General features: G+C 35.9%; 1 pseudogene; it reads right to left on the bottom strand.

The window, feature by feature from the left end:
• Positions 1–13,810: 13,810 nt before the first annotated feature.
• The window catches only part of LOC118010894, an 18,651-nt pseudogene continuing 11,772 nt past the window's right edge, over positions 13,811–20,689 (bottom strand).

Here is a 20,689-nt window from a genome sequence, read left to right on the forward strand (position 1 = left end):
ACAGATTTGATGCCAATATTAACGTCTTTGAGAGGGGAAATAGTATGAAAGTACAGCATATCATGTCTTATACTCACCTCACAATATTTTGGCTTATGGTCTCCACCAAAGCATTAAAATCAAAAGCAAAGATGAGAATCATTCAAAATAGAAAAAAGCTCTACTATAATCTTTTAAAATCAGTTTTATATATAATTTCTAGAGTTTTATTCCTTAATATTTTTTACTTGGGATTTTTTTTAAGGCACTTTTTATTCTGCAGTCATTCAGTAGCTGAAAACTAAGGTAGACATTAAGAGAAAGTGACAGATAAAAGACAGATCAGGATTTCTAACTTGCACATGGATATCAGAGACTTGAATATAAGAGAGACTTGGGTATACCTAATGTAAAAATAAACTAAATATTCAAATAAATACTTTCTGGGGTGCCTGGGTGGCTCAGTTGGTTAAGCGACTGCCTTCGGCTCAGGTCATGATCCTGGAGTCCCTGGATCGAGTCCCGCATCGGGCTCCCTGCTCGGCAGGGAGTCGGCTTCTCCCTCTGACCCTCCCCCCTCTCATGCTCTCTCTATCTCATTCTCTCTCAAATAAATAAATAAAATCTTAAAAAAAATAAATACTTTCTAAGATAAAATTGAATGACTTGTACAATTATCTCATAACTGTTTATATAAATAGTTCTTTTACCATTTAATATTGCTTTCAATGGCAAATTGTGTCCTCTTTTGCCTCACCACTACTCTGCTAAAAATGGTTTCAAACAGTCATAATTATTTCTCTTTCTAGTTTAAGAAATATACCTGCTATTTTTGATTTAGTTGAATATCTCTAAGATCTGAAACAGCATGCTGAGCACACAGAGAATTATAGCTATGTCTTAAAGTAAGATGGATATGTCATTAAGTGAACAAATTCTTTCATAAATTGCCCCTGAAAACTACAGGATCAGCTCTTTTATGTAGGAGACTGGAGACTTCACACTAGCAATTGTTTGGTCTTAAGTCTACACACTAATGTTCAAGAATAAAAGGTGAGGGGCACCTGGGTGGCTCAGTCGTTAAGCGTCTGCCTTCGGCTCAGGTCATGATCCCGGGGTTCTTGGATCGAGCCCCACGTTGGGCTCCCTGCCCAGCGGGAAGCTTGCTTCTCCCCCTCCTACTCCCCCTGCTTGTGTTCCCTCTCTTGCTGTGTCTCTCATTCTCTCTGTCAAATAAATAAATAAAAAATCTTTAAAAAAAAAAAGAATAAAAGGTGAGCTGAAGACGTCTAAAGAAAGCCTGAGCTAGCTATCTGCTCTATCACAACTCTTCCTGATTTTTTTATATATTCTCTACAAATGCATCATGTCTTAAAACAGATGAAGAAAGCCACTTTCTATAGAAAAAAATGATCATAAAAATAATCCTTAATGATATCTTTTTTTTTTTAAGAAGATAGCTAGTTCAGTTTAAACGTTTCTTTCCTTTTTCATTTTCTCCCGACTTGTGTTTGTTGAAAAATAATTGATATTAATGTGGGACCCCTGCGTGGCTCAGTCAGGTAAGCATCTGCCTTCAGCTCGGGTCTTGATCTCAGGGTCCTGAAATCAAGCCCCATGTCGGGCTCTCTGCTCAGCGGGGAGTCTGCCTCTCCCTCTCTCTCTGACCCTTCTCCGCTTGTGCTTTTTCTATCTCTCTCTGTCTGTCTCAAATAAATAAATAAAATCCTAAAAAAAGAAAAATAATTGATATTAATGTATATGTTAGCATGTGTCTATATCTATCTTATATGTTATATTCCGAAGCTCTGTGGCCCTGTTTTCTTCTTGCTCTTGCTGCTATACATTTCAGTGACTTTCTCCTAGACCATGCTTGCCTAAGTATTTAGCTGCATGCCAAGTCCCGGAGAGGAGTTGCATTATCACAGGGTTCTTCTAATATGTGCTAAATCAAATATTTAATTTGTCCAAATGCTGCAAAGGCCGGTGAAATGGTATGGCCAATAATCATTTTCTGAACTCCACAACCCTCAACCTCAGGCTCAAAGAGTTGGGTTTTTATGGACTGACCCTTTAGTTCTCCTGCTACATAATGCTTTGTAAATAATTCTTAGATCTGACATTCCCAGAAGAAGACAAACCTTGCAGTCTGGGCAGTTTTCTTGGATGGGGTTAATCTATAGGGAAATAGTGTTAAGGAATCTCTCTAGACACATAGACATTTGTTTGGACATTGGGCTTTAAAAATAAGCTACCCTCACATGCATTCTGTCTAGCTCCCCATCTCATTCCTACTGCCTGAGTTAAAATGAATTAAATTTTAACTAGTTCCTATCATAGACATAGACATTTCTATATTGGTTATAAAATTTGTTTGGCTTTCTTAAGAGTTTAGCTTTTCTGTAACAAATTTGGGATACTCTGCTCCATTAAGAATGACTTCTACATTTAGATCAGTATGACTATTGTAAGAGTTTAATTTTATCCTATATTGAGAGCCCTTTTTGAGGATCAACATATTAGAGATTCTTTGGCTGTCCTTCTTGAATAAATGGCATTATAGGAGTAGGACAGGGAAAGTACAAGATAATCTTGGACAAACTTACGATGCCAGGAAGTAAATAAATTTCTTATTTTTTAATGATAGAGACATGTCCAAAGGACACAAGAGTCAACTCAGAGGGACTTCCAAATGCCAAATCTAGGACAATTGAAGAACAAAATAAAATAATGGTAGCAATAGATTATAATCTATAGAATAAACCAAGTATCCATGAGTTTATAAATAAGTAAAAAATATAATATAGGGATATAAATAAATAAAAATTATATAAATGAATAATTGAAAGATATAAAATATTTAATAAAATAAATATAAGTATATTTATGTAATAAATAATTGACTAAATAAGGAAAAATAAATGACAAATAATTGAATTATAAAGTAATAAATACATTTGGTATATATTTAAATGGAAATGGTATCAATAAATATAAATATAAACAATATAAATATAAATAACTGGCATAAATAAATAACTGAATAAAATTAAATAAGGAAAAAAGGAAAACTCTTCCTTACCATGAAATTCCAATCAGTATATTTAGAAGACATGATGAAAAGAGAAAATTCCCTATTTAGCAAATACCATACTAATAATTTTTAGGCAAGACTCATCAATAGATGATAAAATTAATGGGCAAAAATGATGAGACACAGTATTTATATAGTCTCCAATTATATCCCCTCAAGATAAGTATTAATTACAAGGAGAAACAGAATGACAGTAATTCTCCAGTGGAGACATGGCAGCCACCACCTTACCCAAGTGATCAAAATTAATATCACCATCAGTGAGAAAATTAACACTATGTGCCTCCTGAAATGATGTTGCACAGGGGGCAGAAAAGCACTTCTGTCTATTTTTGCCAAACTTAAACTTAATCAGGAGGAAACATCAGACAATCTCAAATTGAAGATCATCCTACAAAATAACTATCCAGTACTCTTCACAAGGGTCAAGATTACGAAAGGCAAAGTTGAGAAACCGTTCCAGATTAAAGGAAACCAAGGTGACATGACAATTAAATGCAATATATGACTCCAGATCAATGTCTGGATCGGATATAAGACATAAGTAAGACAATAGGCCAGATTTGAATATGATACGCAAATTATCTAATAGCATTGAATCAATATTAATTTCTTGGGTTTGAGAATTATATTGTGGTTATATAAGATGAGGACATGTGGAAATCTATGTGAAGAGTATAGAAGAATATACAAGAATTCTCTGGTTTTTATAAATCTAAAACTATTTCAAAAATTAAAAAATGGGAAAAATGTTAAAAAATCATAAAACAAATTTCTGACCTCCAAAATGTTTGTACCTTCCTGACTTTTTTTCAGGAGCCAGTTCATGAAAACCATAGCTTAGGATTGTGGCATATGCAAGAATCTCTAGCTACCATTATCTACCTTTAACTCTCACCTAGACTATTAACAATGGACTCCTAACAATGGCCAGTCCATTCTCTATACTATACTATACTAATGAGCTTTTCAAAACTTAAATATAATTATGTCACCTGCCTCCCACCCATGACACTGAGTTTCCCTAAGGATCAAGATACCATCTGCCCTCCAGTAAGAGTCTTTACAAGGATATTTCCCCTTCCCATGGTGTGCCTCTTTCTCTTCTTTACCTTATTAATTCTAATTTTTTAGACACCAGCTAAAGCCTTCCCTGACCTTCCTGACTTGATCCAGTACCTCTATGATAGACACCGTAACATAAAGTCTGTCCTTTTTAGCATCTGTCAGGATTAATTTTACATGTTTGTGTGGTTATTTGATTAATGTTTGCCATTCTCACTGATTGTAAACTTTATGAGAACTTAATCAATATTTATCTCCAGCATTTAGGCCAGAGTATAGCATTCAGTAAATATTTGTTGGGTAAAAGAAATAAACAAGCCATATATGAAAGTATGTCTACATGTTTCTTCCAAAAATTTGAAATAGGCTTTTTCTAAATTGATACTTTAAAAAAGTATAACTTTTTAAAATTTTTAACTTCACCAAATAAAAGTATAATTTAAAGATATTAACTTCTTTGGCTCTTCTTGCTATAAACACATTTTCTGTGTCTAACATAGACTTTTGGAGTTGCATAACACAAGATTTTTCCTGAAATAAGTAAGGCAGAATATTGGCAGTTTGAACTTAATAACTTCACTCCCTTCCAAGAAAGTTTCAGTGGATTACTTTAAAATAGATTGTCTTACATAGAAAATATAAGTAGAAACAGAATGTCAGAAATGAAAATATAAGTGTATCAGTAGAATGATCAGCTTGATGTACTAGGATACCCATTTGGCTTAGAGCTTCAAGGCCACAGAGGCAAAGGGAAAAATCCATTCACACAAAGAAGGACTCATTATTTATTTAGATATATCTATATTTACTTATTCTTGGCACTATGGAGTTAGCTTTTATGTGAAAAAATGATAAAGCAATGGCTCTGGGTCCACTTGGGAGTCTTCCTCCAGTCTGGTGTCCAGCAAAGCTGGATTAGAATCCTATTTTTGTTAACTTACAAAGTTTGTAAACTTGAGAAAATCACTTCTGTGTGAACCTCAGTTTTCTCAGCTAAAATAGAATGGTTGGAAAGAACTTACTATAGAGGGTTTTGTAAGGATTCAAAGAGATTATGCACATACCCTTAGTACATGCAGTTGATGTGGGTCTAAGCATACTCCTCTCTGTGTCTGTCTTTTTCCTTTAAAAGCTTTCCATTTCTAAAAAAAAAAAAAAAAAAAACTGCTTGAAGAAATACACATTATGGTGGAGGAAAGGGGCTTTTGAAAGTTATTGTGAAAAAAAATGGCATTTATATTTAAGATTATTTTTTGTTTCAAGCTTCACATTCAGGATTCAAATTCAAAAGGGCCAAGCGGCTACTGTTCAGTTTATTACTCAGCAGTCAGGGCTCCCTTCTATTGTCAGATAAGACATTTATTGGGATTCTGACAGTTCTGCTTCCTGGATAGGAAAAGCTGAAGGAAGACATATGTAAGGAGGAGTAGATGACAGAAAGCTGTGATATCGGGGCCGTGAGAGAAGCCCTGGGTCTCCACGCTTATAATTTAACCTTTTATGTTGACAAGAGCAAGAGATATTCAACCTAAGTGGACCACACTGGCCTCAAAGTTTCTACTCAAAAGAAGATATAGATAATGGACAAGAGGGAATAGGAGGCCTTATATGAGTGCTGTAGACTGAATTGTGTCCCCCTAAAGTTTGTATGTTGAAGTTCTAACCCCCAAGGTAACTATATTTAGAGATAGGACCTTTAGAAGGTAATTAAGTTTCAATTAGGTCTTTAGGATGGGTCCCTGATCCTATGGGATTAGTGTTCTTACAAGAAAAGACACCAACCAAGAAACAAACAAACAGACTCAAATACAGAGAGAGAACAAACTGGTGGTTGCCAGGAGAAAGGTGGGTAGGAGAATGGGTAAATAGATTTTAAAAGAAGAAGAAGAGACACCAGGGAGCTCACTCTTGCTCCTTCATTGCCATGTGAGGACACAACTAGAAGGTGGCCATCTGTAAGCCAAGAAGAGCTCTCACCAGAAACAAATCCTGCCAGACTTTGGTCTTGGGTTCTAGCCTCCAGAACTGTAAGAAAATAAATTTTTGTTATTGAGGCCACCAGTCTGAGATATTTATTATGCCAACCCTCTCTGACCAATACAGTGAGGAAAGCATTTGACTTGATTTTCATCCCCAAAATTCAATGAGAGCAACTTGAAGTTCAGAGGGAGAAATTTGAGAAAAAGTTATTATGAGAGTTAAAATAAATAATAAAATAATTTATCCTAATAAGATAAGGAATTCAGTGAATACACAGTGCAGAACTCACCAGTTAGCATGTTTATTATCAAAAGGTCTAACCCCTGCACCACTTGCTATATGGAATATTTCAACCACCCTGTATCTTGGTTTTGGGGCATGAGCTCTTGTTTTGGCTAGATGTAAGACAGTGAAAGTAAATTCCTCCTTGTCTAATTAAAGGTATAGTTAATTTATTCCCTTTTGCAATGCAAATAACAAAGTTCTGATTAATCAGCTCTAGAATAAAAGTAAACCCTCTGCTCCACTTAATTAAAAATCAAATTTCTCTGGAGGGTTGATTACAGCAGGGAGTTGGGATATGCTGCGGCTAAGTATGTGTTGCTTGCAGGACAATGCTAGAGACAGACCTTGGGGACTTGTGCATCAGTATAAACAAGAATATGCTCAAACATTCAATTAGGTACTTCCACATTTTTATTCTCAACAGGGAATGGGTGCAGAGAGAGACAGGCCAAGGGGACCGTCAAGAATTTTTAAATTATTGAGTCCTAAGGTTCCAGTCACAGTCATTACTCAGAGAATAGCTATTCAGGAAATCCCCAGGAAAAGAAAAATCAGGTGAGTTATTTTAGACATAGAGATAGTGTGGCCACCATGCAAAGTCTGATTTAAATGGTAGGGAGAGATAGCATCCTGACATAAAAGTATAAGAATCAAAACATTGCAAAATTACCTTGACATGCCTGCATCTAACTGCATCTAGATATTTCATCAGGAGCAGCCCTTCATTCTCCAGTCCTGTGTGCCTGTGTTAACCTTTCACTTCCCATTTCTAAAGAGGAGATGCAATCTCAGGTAAGGGACCACTGCAGATGTAATCTGCCTTAAGGCAGAGATCAAAAGATCTGATACAAGGAGCAGGCAGATAACATAAAGGAGAAAACAGACTTGATACAAAAAATTGGGGAGAATGGAGACTGTGATACACTGGGGATCATCGATCTTCTGGTTAGTGGTGGGTGGGGGCGTCTGGAGAACTCTCCAGGGTCAGGCTGTCACCACCACACATGTGGGAATATATGCCCGATGTATCCTGATTTTTCAAAAGATAATAGAAATCCACATTTTTAGGGGCTCCTGGGTGGCTCAGTTGGTTAAGCGACTGCCTTCAGCTCAGGTCATGATCCTGGAGTCCCGGGATCGAGTCCCACATCGGGCTCCCTGCTCGGCAGGGAGTCTACTTCTCCCTCTGACCCTCTCACCTCTCATGTTCACTCTCTCTCTCAAATAAATAAATAAAATCTTTAAAAAAAAATCCACATTTTTAATATAAAATATTCTGACTTTACATGTTTATTGTAATGACTGTAAAACTATGTTTAGGTTTAAAAATCACTTCTACCCACGTTATTCAGCTAGTGTGCCTTCTCTCCTCCCCACAGCCCCCTCCCCCCAAATTGGTGATCTCTGCTCAAAGGACTGAAATTGAGCAATTTTTTTTTTTAATCTTCCTTTGTAAAGGCTGCCTGATATACTAGAAAGAATAGTCAACTGGGACTGTAGCATTGCCCCTGATTAGTGAATTACCTGTTAGGTCCTAGAGGTATGACCATGAAACGTAGGGCCTCCATCTAAACACTTGGTAGATTGGACAGTTGTGTCTCAGCCTCCTTTCAACTTCAACATTTCTAGCATCTCAGCAAGATGAGGAAGAGAAATTAAAGTTCACATCATCCAGCTCCCCATCCAATGATTGAAATATGTTTACAGGGCCTATTTGAAATTTGAAGGAATGTTACTCCTAGTTTTTGCTATATTTGTCAACATGGTGTGAAGTATCTGAATTTATGAAAATATCAAGAATTAAGGTATCTAATAATTTGAACTAAGGAGTTTACTTGCCTGTAACTACTTAAATAAAATAATGAATTAACTTCATAAAAATATGGAGATTGTTGGAACCACAATTTCTCATTTTATTAGAATTAATTTTTGCCCTGGAAAATTATTTAAAAATCATGTATAACTTCAATAAACATTGCTGGGTTCCAAGCATTATTATATAAAATTTCTCATCCCTCAGATACACTAGAAGGCACTGAAACAGAATAATTTTAGTTATCATTTATAAGAAATTTACTTTTTAATATTTTTATGCTTGCTTCCTAAGAATTAGAGCAATTATCAAGGTCATTGGATATCTCAGTGAAGCCAACTCCTACAGACATTGTGATATAAGGATTTCCTTTTGTAGTCAAAGGCATAATGATCATTCCACTAAACAAGAACAACAATAGTGCCTTATACTTATAAAGCATTTTTTCAGTTTGCAAAGTGCTTTCATGCATTAAGTTGAATCCTCACTACTATATCAGGGGATATTTATGGCAATAATTATTATGTTCATAAGGCAGATAAAGAGACTTGAGCTCAGAGAGCCTTTGGTCATCTAAATAGTGCTGTCTTAACACTGTCTAATGAAACTTTTTGCAATAATCAAAATTTTTTATGAACTATCCATATGGTAGCCACTAAGGATATGTGGCTATTGGGCACTTGAAATGTGGCTAGTGATAATGAGAAACTAATTTTTATTTTGCTTAATTTTAATTAATTTATATTTAAATTGTCATATGTGGCTAATGGCTTCTCTATTAGACAATGAAGATCTAGAAATTACATATTCATTTCTTACTAATCTATCTTTTTTTTCTTTTCACTTTGCATTAAGTCTTCTAATCTGGCCCATACTCTGCTTGAAATGTCTTTCATATCTCTCTTTACTTACCATTCTAATTTCTAATAACTGATTCAGATCACTGGACACATGAACACTGTAACAGCCTGCAAGGTGATCTCCATTACTCATGTCCCTTCCCAGCTTACTGTGAAAGTCTTCAAAAAAGAAGCCATACTCAGAAGACATGAACAGATATTTCTCCAGGCATACAGACTGCCAACAGACACATGAAAAGATGCTCAACATCACTCATCATCAGGGAAATGCAAATCAAAACCACAATGAGATATCATCTCACACTGGTCAGAATGGCTATCAAAAAGACAAGAAATAACAAGTGTTGGCAAGGATGTGGAGGAAAAGGAACCCTTGTGCACTGTTTGTGAGAATGCAAACTGGTGCAGCCACTGTGGAAAACAGTATGAAGGTTCCTGAAAAAATTAAAGGTAGAATGACCATATGATCAAGTAATTCCCCTACTGGGTATTTACCCAAACAAACACTAATTTGAAAAGATACTTTCACCCCTGTGTTTATAGCAGTATTATTTACAATAGCCAAATTATGGAAGCAACCCAAGTATCTATCCATAGATAAATGGATAAAGAAGATGTGGTATGTATATATATAGAATGGAATATTATTCAGCCATAAAAAAGAATGAAATCTTTCCATTTGCAACAACAGAGATGGATCTACAAGGTATTATATAAAGTGAAATAAGTCAGAGAAAGACGTATACCATATGATTTCACTCACATGTGGAATATAGGAAACAAAACAAATGAACAGAGAAAAAAAGATTAAAAAAAAAAACCCAGACTCTTAAACATAGGGGAAAAAACTGGTAGTTACCAGAGCGGATGGGTGAAATAGGTGAAGGGGACTAAGAGTACACTTACTGTAATGAGCACTGAGTAATGTATAGAATTGTTGAGTCACTATATGATATACCTGAAACTGCTTTAACACAGGATGTTAATTATACTGGAATTAAAATTTTAAAAAACAAAGAAGCCATACTTCTAACAGCTATCTTTGGCCACAGTAATGCTGCATAACAAATAATATATCAGCAAATTTAAACTGTAAGCATGTATTTAGCTCACAAGTCTGCAGACCACCTGAGGATTTGGCCACCCTAAACTGGTTGGAGATGGGTTCATTCATGGGTTTACAGCCAGCTTGGGGATGTTGACCTTAGCTTGGCTCAGCCGGTGGCAGCTCTATTCCACTTGTATATCATCTCCCTCTTGGAACCAGTGAGTTTGCAGTAGTTTGTTCCAGGGGTGATAACAAGGGTGAACGAAAGCAAACAGAAGCATAGAAGATCCCCTCATGCCTAGGCTTAGAACTGGCACGCAATCATTTCCATGTCATTCTATTGGCCAGAAGAAATCATCTACCCAAACATACAATCAGGAAGCAGAGAAATAAACACTGCCCCCAGCGTGAAGCCACTGCAATAGTCCCTAGTAAAGGGGCCTGAGGAGGGGTGAACATGTCATGGCCACCATGCTTGTTTATGTCTGTGTATTCGTTGCACTCCCTATTCCTCATGGTAGAAAGATAATATCAGAATGAAAACGTTTCAAAATGAAAATAGCATGACCTGAAGATATCAGTTCAGTATTCACAAAGTCATAGTGGTATTGTGTATGCTCATTTGTCTCATGATTAGAGTATAGTAAGGGGTTATGGAACAGACGTGAAGAGTTCAGAATTCATTAATCCATCCTCACACACTACAGTAGCGTCTTTGTCATTCTGCCACCCAAACGAGTCTCTTTCATAAAGCTAGTTCTAATAAAAAATAAATGTATTTCTTAGGAACTTGAAATCACATATTCTTTGAATGTAGAATGCTCAAATGAATCTCATCCCCTTAGTGATATTGTTTCTTCTCTTTCTCTAAAATATTATTAAACAGCAACATCATATATCATGTAGAGATCAATTTCTTTGGAACTCTTGAAAACTTAAATTAGAATAATAAAATATATGAACAGGTCTGTATTTACCCTAATAACAAAGTTAAAATCTCTTTCTGTTCCTTTTTCTCTTGGGGTTATATATCCTTTAAGCTAGAATTTTCAAGCTTAAAGTCGTAAGTATTTTCTCTTTTAACTAGTGTTCTTAGGAGTCTTATTGAACCATTTGTTTATGTATTCTCCATCACATTTTGTCACATCTACTTGAGTGTGAAGGAAAACTTTATGACAGATCTATCAACAAGCAGCTTTTAGCATAAATCTGAGGCATATTTTAAAATTAGTTGCCTACTTAACCATAAATGAAACATGTTTGTGTATGTTAAAAATAATTAAATTCCTTAAAAAGAATCTTAAATTGTGTCTTTATGACAGTTTAGTGAAAACTTAAAGAGTTGATTGCTAAAGAGCTGTCACCACACAGAAACAAGAGAAAAGGATAGGTGAGAAAATTCTAGCACAGTTATCTAATAAGAGGGCTTGGAAATGGGGTGTTTTATGAAGACTATTTTCTTGTTAATTGTGTTTCAGAAGAAAACTTGTTTAATTCTTGTTGAAAATGGTGGAAAATTGTATTTGTCTGAGTTCTATAAAATAAGCGCAAAATAATTATTCTTTGGTTTAGTTAATTAGGGTTCCCCTTTGTACATTTATTATTGCGGCATAGTAGAATGAAATGATAAATAAAATTATGCTGAAAGAATATTGATATCAAGACATCTTTAGAAATGCTTACTTTTAAAGTAAATTATTGAGGGGTACCTGAGTGGCACAGTAGGTTAAGCATCCAACTCTTGGTTTCAGCTCAGGGTCAGACTCCACAATCAGTAGAGAGTCTGCTTAAGACTCTTTCTCCCTCTGCCCCTCAATGCCCCCCAGCTCTCTCTCTCAAAATAAATAAATAAATCTTTAAAAAATAAAATAAAACAAATTATTGAAAAAATATTACTTTTTTGTCTTCTTCATCATTCCCTAAAAGTAAAGGAAGAATAATTTAATTTACTAACAACCTGGGTTCTTTCCACCGAAATTTTACCCAAATACAGTTGAATATAAACCAGTTATTTTAACCTGAATGAACTAGAATGAATGACAATAATGGTGTCTTTTATAACTTATTTCAGAAGAGTCTCAGAGAACATAATAATTAGTTTCTAGATTCAAAGACATATGAAGTATATCAGTGTTTCAGGCATGAGAGCTGACACTGTGTTCCATATGTGATTCAGACAGAATTGGACATGTCTGGGAAAAGCATAAAAAGAGTATAGCACAATTCCATTTTGTGAGTCTTTGGGGGAAAATAATTAAGACAGGATGAAGTGGGAGTAGTAGAATGGATTGAATCATGGATTAGAGTTGAAATCCCATGGGGCAAGTGTGTGTGCGTGTGTGCGTGTGTGTGTGTGTGTGTGTACATATTCATGCATATGTATCACAGATTAAGCTAGGACTTGCTCATTTGACTTAAAAAATTGTTTTCTTTTTTAATCTTCTCTGTTAGGTTTTTATAAGTAACATTTCTTTTCATTTGTATGATTTAATTAATGCAGAAAGTACTGCAATGTGATAGAAATTAAAAAGCAGGAATTCTTACTGAGCTGTGCCAACCCCATCACTGATTGTTCTTCAGCCTCCTTGAAGGTCTGTCTCCTTATCCATAACCTACTTTTGAGAGGATTACATGTAACATACATTAATTGCTTCAGACAATTGTTAAATAAATCCTGACTTTTTTTGCCATATTTTTCAAGAGACAAGTTTCTTCTGCATTACTGTTTTTGATATAAGAAATTACTCAAGTCTTGGCCTCCAAAATAAGGTATGGAATTTGATTTTCTGAGCATTTAGCCAGTGATTTCAATGAATTTTATGGCAGAGTTGGTGAAATAGGAAGTGATTCATGATAAAATTGAGCACAAAAGTATAATAAGATCTTACATAGTGAAAAGTTGAAAGAGTATCAATAGCATGAAATCATTTTAAGTCAGACTAAGCAAAACACTAAGTATACTTCTGCTGTGTCAAATAAAGAAAGTAAAGGTTTTGGGAAAATTATACCTCCTGCATAAAGCCAATATGTTTCTTACAAAGGGAACTATGAAATTGACTTCAATTAGGTGCCCTCTTTGAGCGGCCATAAATTACCTTGTTCAAAACCACTACAACAGTTATTTCTGTTTAAAACATGCATTCAACATAGGAAGCAGAGAAAATACATCCCATATGATATTTTTTTTCAGAGTTTAGGACTTTTAATTTGTCCCAAAGTTGCTGAAGCAAAAATCATGATAACACATTCTGCTTTCCTTTACACCCCCCAAAGCAAAAAACAAAAACAAAACTATTTGTAGGAAAAAAATGGTTTTGTGCATGGGAAGAAACAATATAAATTCAAAACTTACAGATAAGGATTAGCTCTATCACTCATCTCTTTAAAAAAATTTATATGAGGGGCACCTGGGTGGCTCAGTTGGTTAAGCGACTGCCTTTGGCTCAGGTCATGATCCTGGAGTCCCTGGATCGAGTCCCGCATTGGGCTCCCTGCTCCGCAGGGAGTCTGCTTCTCCCTCTGACCCTCCCGACCCTCTCCCCTCTCATGCTCTCTCTCTCTCAGTCTCTCTCTCAAATAAATTAAAAAAAAAAAAATCTTTAAAAAAATTTATATGAATATCGCGTTAAAACCAACAGGATATCTCCCTTGAAATGTTATCTATACAAATTTCCAAGTAGACCACAGGACTCTACTGTCTTGGAATGTCCTCAGAAGGCTCTGTCATTGATCAGGTAACAGAGTAAAAACCCCAGAGTCCTCTTCTTTCAAACAGAAGAGGGAAAGACAGAGGGATGGAAGAAACTATTCAAACTTCGTCTTCTTTCCTTGTGGCTTGGGTCTCCCCCTCCTCCTCTGCCTCCTCGGAAGCCTCCTCACCCTCCAAAGCCTCCCCAGCCTCTGCCACCAAATCCATCTCGGCCTCCTCTGCCACCACCTTGGCCTCCAAAGCCACCATGGCCTCCACCACGACCTCCAAGACCACCTTCACCCTTAGGCTTGCCCAGTCCAAAGTAACTGTTTCCTTCAATTTCACCATCTTCCATGGCCTCCTTGGAAGCTTTGGCATCTTCCTCACTGTTGAAGTCTACAAACCAAACCCTTTAGAAGACCCGGTCTCCCAGTCAGTGACTGTCCTTGCCCGAACAGAGCCATCAAACAACTCCTTTAATGTCTCTTCTGTGGTATCCTCAGACAGACCTTTGACAAAGTTTTGGACGGCTGGCTTCTGGCATTAGATGATCCGCTGGGTCCTTGCAACTCCAGTCTGATTGCTCTGCCCTCAATTTCCCTTTTATTACAGGAATTTAAAGCTTCTTTAGCATCTTCAAATGAAGCAAATTCTATAAATGCATACCCTTTAAATTTGCCATTTTGGTTCTGGGGCACTTTAATAAAAGTTGCCTTCTCAAATACTTCCTGAAGGGTTTCTTCTGTTGCATTGTAAGAGAGGCTGCTTAAAACCAGTGTTTTTGATTCACCACTCCAACGGCTATTCTTGCCACCTCTAGAGTCATGACTTTGACCCTTCTCTCCAGTGTAGAACAGGGAGATAGCCCACCCATCGATCTCTGTGCCCTGCTTTTCTTCCAAGGCTTTTTCTGCATCAGCTTCAGTCTTTTTTTTTTTTTTAAGATTTTATTTATTTATTTGACAGAGAGAGACACAGCGAGAGAGGGAACACAAGCAGGGGGAGGGTCAGAGGGAGAAGCAGACTCCCTGCCAAGCAGGGAGCCCGATGTGGGACTCGATCCTGGGACTCCAGGATCATGACCTGAGCCGAAGGCAGTCGCTTAACCAACTGAGCCACCCAGGCGCCCATCAGCTTCGGTCTTAAATTCAATATAAGCAATCCCTTTACTCTTTCCATCCTTGCTGACTAATCTGATCTTCGCAGCACCTTCAAATACTTCTTTTAATTCATCCTGAGTAACTTTGTAAGGCAGTTTTTAGCCAAAAGTGTTCTTGTTTCTCGATCTTTCTTACTGTCTTTTCCCTTTGGTTTTTCTAGTTTAATTTCGTTGCCAGAGACTTGTAAACCAGTGAGTTCCAAGGCTTTTTCCAGGTCTTCAGCAGATTCAAAATCCACATAGCCAAACTTCCTAGACACACCAATTCTGACACCCACAACGACAAGATCATTTTTAGCAAAAAGGTCACTGATGCCCGTTTTTAATTCACGAGCAGATTTGCTGAAGTTCAGGTTTCCAACAAAAAGATTGAATGATGTAGTTGGTTCTGTAGCTTCTACTTTCTGCTTCTTGGCTTCTGGAGCTGCTTTCTGTTTGGCCATTTCCTTCTTTCATTTTCCAGGTGCTTCTTTAACAGGCTCTTCCTCTTCTTCCTCCTCCTCCTCCTCATCTTCCTCCTCATCATCATCCTCATCTTCCTCATCCTCATCCTTCTCATCATCATCTTTATCCTCATCATCATCCTCTTCATCTTCGTCCTCAGCTGTGCTCTTGGCCTTCACAGGAAGAGCTTTTGCAAGGGCTTTCTTCCCTTTGGCTGGTGTAGTCTCCATAGATTCTTCTTCAGAGTCATCTTCATCCTCATCTTCATCATCCTCCTCATCGTCTTCATCCTCCTCCTCTTCATCATCATCCTCATCATCAGGGCAGCAGCAGCTGCTGCTTTCATCACTGCTGGCTTGAATTCATCCTTATCTTCATCCTCATCCTCCTAGCCCTCCTCTTCACGTCATCATCATCTTCCTCGTCACTGTTTTCCTTCTTGGCGTTCTTACCATTCTTTGCTCCCTTGGCTAGGGTGGCTGCTCCTTTCTTACCAGGGGTTGCTACCAATGCCTTGCCTGGTGTGACCCCCTTCTTGCCAGGTGTTGCTACTGCTTTGGCTGGCACAACTGTCTTTTTGGCTGGTGTAGCCACTGCCTTTTTGCCAGGGATGACAACAATGCTTTCTTGGCCAGTGTGGAAACTGTGACGTTTTTTGTTGGGGAAACGATCACCTTCTTTACTGGAGTTGTAGTAGCCTTCTTGCCTTTTTTCTGAGGAATGATAACCTCTTCTCCACTGCTATCATCATCTTCATCTTCTGACATTTCCTCATCTTCACTGTCTTCTTCTACCTCCTTTGGGGAGGAACCATTTTCTTGGGGTCACTTTGATTTTTACCAGCCGCCAGGTCCCCTCCACAGATGCTGGGACACACGTGGCCACATATGGTATTTTTAATTAAAGTTTTTCCAAGTTAAAAATAAACATGCTCTAATTATGGAAAATACAAAAAAGTACTAAATATTTTAAGAAGGAAAAAAAAAATGTCCCATCAGGCAAACACAATCACTATTAAGACTGTAGCTTTTATGAATTTGGTAGATTTTTTTAACCAGTCTTTTCTTATATAATTATTAAAATATAGTTATTTTCTATGTACATTTTTCCCTTCTTCCCCTTCCTTTGTTCTTTCGCTTTTGCCTTCCTTTCTTCTTTCTCTTCCCTTTCTCCACTTCTTTGTCTCTCTTTTCCAATTTCTTCTTCTTTCACAGACAATTGAGAATTTTGTCAGTTAAAAATATTGTTGTGTATCATAAAGTCAGAAACCACACTTGTCTCAGACCTATGTGAAATCACATTTAATAGAAGCCAATTCCAGGTACCAAAGTGTAATTAGAAAGAAAATCTAACCTTTCTTTCAATCGCATTAAAAACAATAAAATACTTAAGAATAAATTTAACCAAGGAAATGAAAGATTTGTACAATAAAAACTATAAGACTTGATGAAAATGTGGAACATTTTTACTATATTAAGAGTAACCTAAGAGTACTATTTAACTATTTAACATCTTCTAACAATCCATAGCCCTGTGATGAAGGGAAAATTTTAAAAAGGGAAAAGAAAACCAGAATTTGTGGTATGCTTCATAGGGAGCTACTTAAAATCTTCACTGGCCTATTCATATTATGACATATATTTTACCAGAATAAGGAATGTTGAATAAAGAATAAAAAATCTCTCTTTATTAGAAAAATAATAAAGGTAACTTTTATTAAGCACTTGTGTGTCCAGATCTTTTATAAATATAGTGTGTGTGTATATATATATATACATATACATATGTGTGTGTGTGTGTGTATATATATATATATATTAGCTAATTTATCCTTGACATAAGCCCATTCATATCCTTATTACAGGTGAGAAAACTGAGGCAGAAGAGATTTATTTACTGGCGGGGTCAAACAATTAGCAAGAGGCAGAGCATAATTTGAACTGAGGTGATATGAATCCAAGGTTTTATATCTTAGCTTTCTTACTGTACCACCTCCAAAATAACATTCTATAAGAACATTTCTGATAACACTTTTTTTTCCTTGTCTTTACTTTTACTTTAAAAGATAAAATATTGAAAAGCAGAAAATTAAGAAATATCTTACCTGGGTAATACTGGACATCATTTATTGCTGTTTGTATAATTTTTTTTTCTTTAAGTCTTAAGCATCTTACCTAGATCCTGTATCCCTACAGGGAGAGCCCTACCTCTCTTCTGTCATTTTCAGTACCACATTGAATTTGCCATGATTAGAATGTGTTTTTTGTCTCTACATCTTTGTTGAAGTTACTCTCATCATGGGCATGAATTGCTAGTCACTAAATCCTTCCATACTTTTTAGTTCTCATCATACTTTATGGCATTTTGATAATTCCCACTCCTTTAAAAAAATTACCTCTCTTTTCATGATGTTCTTTTTTTCTTGGTTTGCATTCCTGCTTTCTGATTATTTTTCCTTAATTTCCTTGATGATGTATTCTTTCTCTTCCCACCCCTTCAATATAAGAGTTCTCAACAATTGCACTCTTCCTCACACTCCAAATATTATCTCCAAATAAATCTGACCTAACTAAAGGTTGCAGCATTAATGTGTATACTAATGTCTGAAAAATATGCATAGAAAGCTCTACCTCTCCTTTGAGTTCATTTAGTAAACTACCTACTACCTACTACCTACAGGACATCCCAAAGGAATTTTACACTCAATTGTGTCTCAAAAGAACTCATTATTTGATCTCAAGAAAACCTCCTGTATTCTTTATCCCAGAGTCTAACATGACCATCTACTTAATAAATCAAGGTTGGAATCTATTTGTTATTCTCAAGATCTCCTTTGTTCTCATGTCCACAGCCAATGAACCAAAACAGTCTACATGATAGAATGCTACAGTAACCTTCTAACTGGTCTCATGGAATATTTGTCACCATTAAAATCCATTCTTTAAACTGCCTTCAAAACAAATATTTCTAAAACAAAGCAGGTCAAACTACTCTTTCATTGAAAATAGTCATTGGCTTCCTATTACTTGTAAGACTTAAAACAAACTTAACAAACAAGAACCTTTAAGAGGTAGCATTTGACCGCCTCTCTAGATTCATGACCTCTAGATACCAGTTTACTTGCGATTACACGTGCCTTTACACTTTCCGCCAATTCTGCTCAGGATGCATCTATATGTGAAATATTTACTAATACGAAAATAGATATTACCCCTTTCTCTGAGAGTTTTGCACTTCATTCTACTACTTCTATGTTTGACGGTATGATATTAGCACATTACCTGGTCCAGCAATTGTAGTTATTAGTTTATATTTCTGTTCCTTTCACTTACTTCATAAAGCAGCAGTATACAGCACGATGTATAGCACATAGTGATGTTCAACAAATATTTTTTGAACCACACTGAAATTTCATCAATTTCTGCAAATATGAAGGGAAGAAGATGTTTCTTCATGGTGCTATAATAGCTGGTTGTCAGTCAAATCAATGAAAGTTATAATTCAAGCTAATTAAAGGCCATGATGAATTGAAGCAATCAGTTCCTACCAAGTATGTTTAACTGTTCAATTGGTTTGTCATGATAAAAACGTAACTTCATTTTAGTTGAAAAAAAAATCTATGATTTCAGAGGAGAAAACTCATATTGTCTTGATCATTTGGCATTTTCTGGTAACTCTGCTGCCGTTTAAATAGAACTTGAATGGCGTGGTTTATCCTACTTTCCTTTTTTGCAGCAAAGAAACACGGAACAACTGGAATACCCTATCATCCGATGTTTCAAGCCAATTATTTAAGACCTATAGCTGTCATTGTAATACTGAACTTCCTCTGTTTACCCAGAAGAAGCACACTGACATTCATCACCATGCTGCAAGGTAATGTTAGCTTGCAAATGTCATGTTTAAACTTTTAAATATGTAATGTTTAATTTACCTTAGTTTGCTTTAGAAATATTTTATACTTAATCCCTTATCTTCAATTTAGACAACTAATCGCTTTTGAAAAATTACACTAGTCAATTTCATTTTTCACTATATGGTAAATCCTGATAAGTAACTCTCATTTATCAATGATACTCAGCTTTACATTAACAATTTTCAAGACATAATACTTTCGGTAACAGTTGTCTTTGGCGACGCTCAAATTAGGTGTAGAAGGTGAGCAATATAATGAACTAGATTAAAAGTACAAAAATGGAGAATTCTATTAGGATTAAAATAAGAAAATGATATATCTAAGGATATTACATAAAAGTTGCCATTAGTCTTTACATGGAATAAATATTTCACATGTAAATAAAATGATGGTTACCTTTACTTGAATGACCAAAATGAACCAGTCTTGTTTTTTAATAGTTACCTATTGGTTATTTTATTATTTTGCTTCTTGATAAACTAATACTATACTTTCAACATTTATTTTTTTAAAAAATGCAGTTATAACTGTCTGCACAGATTTTTAGCCAGTATAAAAAATGAAACAGAAATGCAGCTGAAGAATCAGATCTATAAATACAGACAACAAACTGGTGGTTGCCAGAGGGAATTGGAGGTAGGGGATAGGCAGAATGGGTGAATGGGAGTGGGAGATAAAGGTTTCCAGTTATGGAATGAATAAGTCACAAGAATAAAAGGTGCAGTGAGAGAATATAGTCAATGGTATTGTAATAGCATTGTATGGTGACAGATGGTAGTTACATTGTGGTGAACATAGCATAATGTACAGAAATAGATGTTGTACATCTTGAAACTAATGTAACATTTTGTGTCCTCTATACTCAAATTTTAAAAAAAATTTTTAAATAAAATTAATGAGGCTGATCCCAAACAAAACAATATGTGAAGAGATTATGTAGAGTATTACCTAAGAGTGTGTTAAGTGCAATTTTAAACTACTTACAGCCAGTCCACTTTGCTTTTGTTAAGACTTCACTCATCTCACCCATGGGCATTATAATAAGCTTCTCTAATTTCCTAATACTAGACTCCCAAAGCCAGCTCAGAATTGGATATTACTATAGTAGAGATTTAATAAGCAAACCTTAGTACATCTTTCCTGTTTAAAAATGTTTGATGTCTCTCTATTGCTTATAGAACAAAACTGAAATCCCTTATCGTAGACATAAGGACCTTCAAATACATCTACAGTTCACCTTTCCAAACTAATCCCTATCCTCTGTTTCTCCCTAATAAGAATGCTATGGCTCCCAAATGTTGAATTTTCTTGGCCATTTTCAACCATAATATATTTTTCTTCTTCTTCTTCTTCTT

This window comes from Mirounga leonina, unplaced genomic scaffold (genome assembly GCF_011800145.1).
Source record: "Mirounga leonina isolate KUSES-001 unplaced genomic scaffold, KU_Mleo_1.0 Mir_129, whole genome shotgun sequence".
NCBI classification, from domain to species: Eukaryota; Metazoa; Chordata; class Mammalia; order Carnivora; family Phocidae; genus Mirounga; species Mirounga leonina.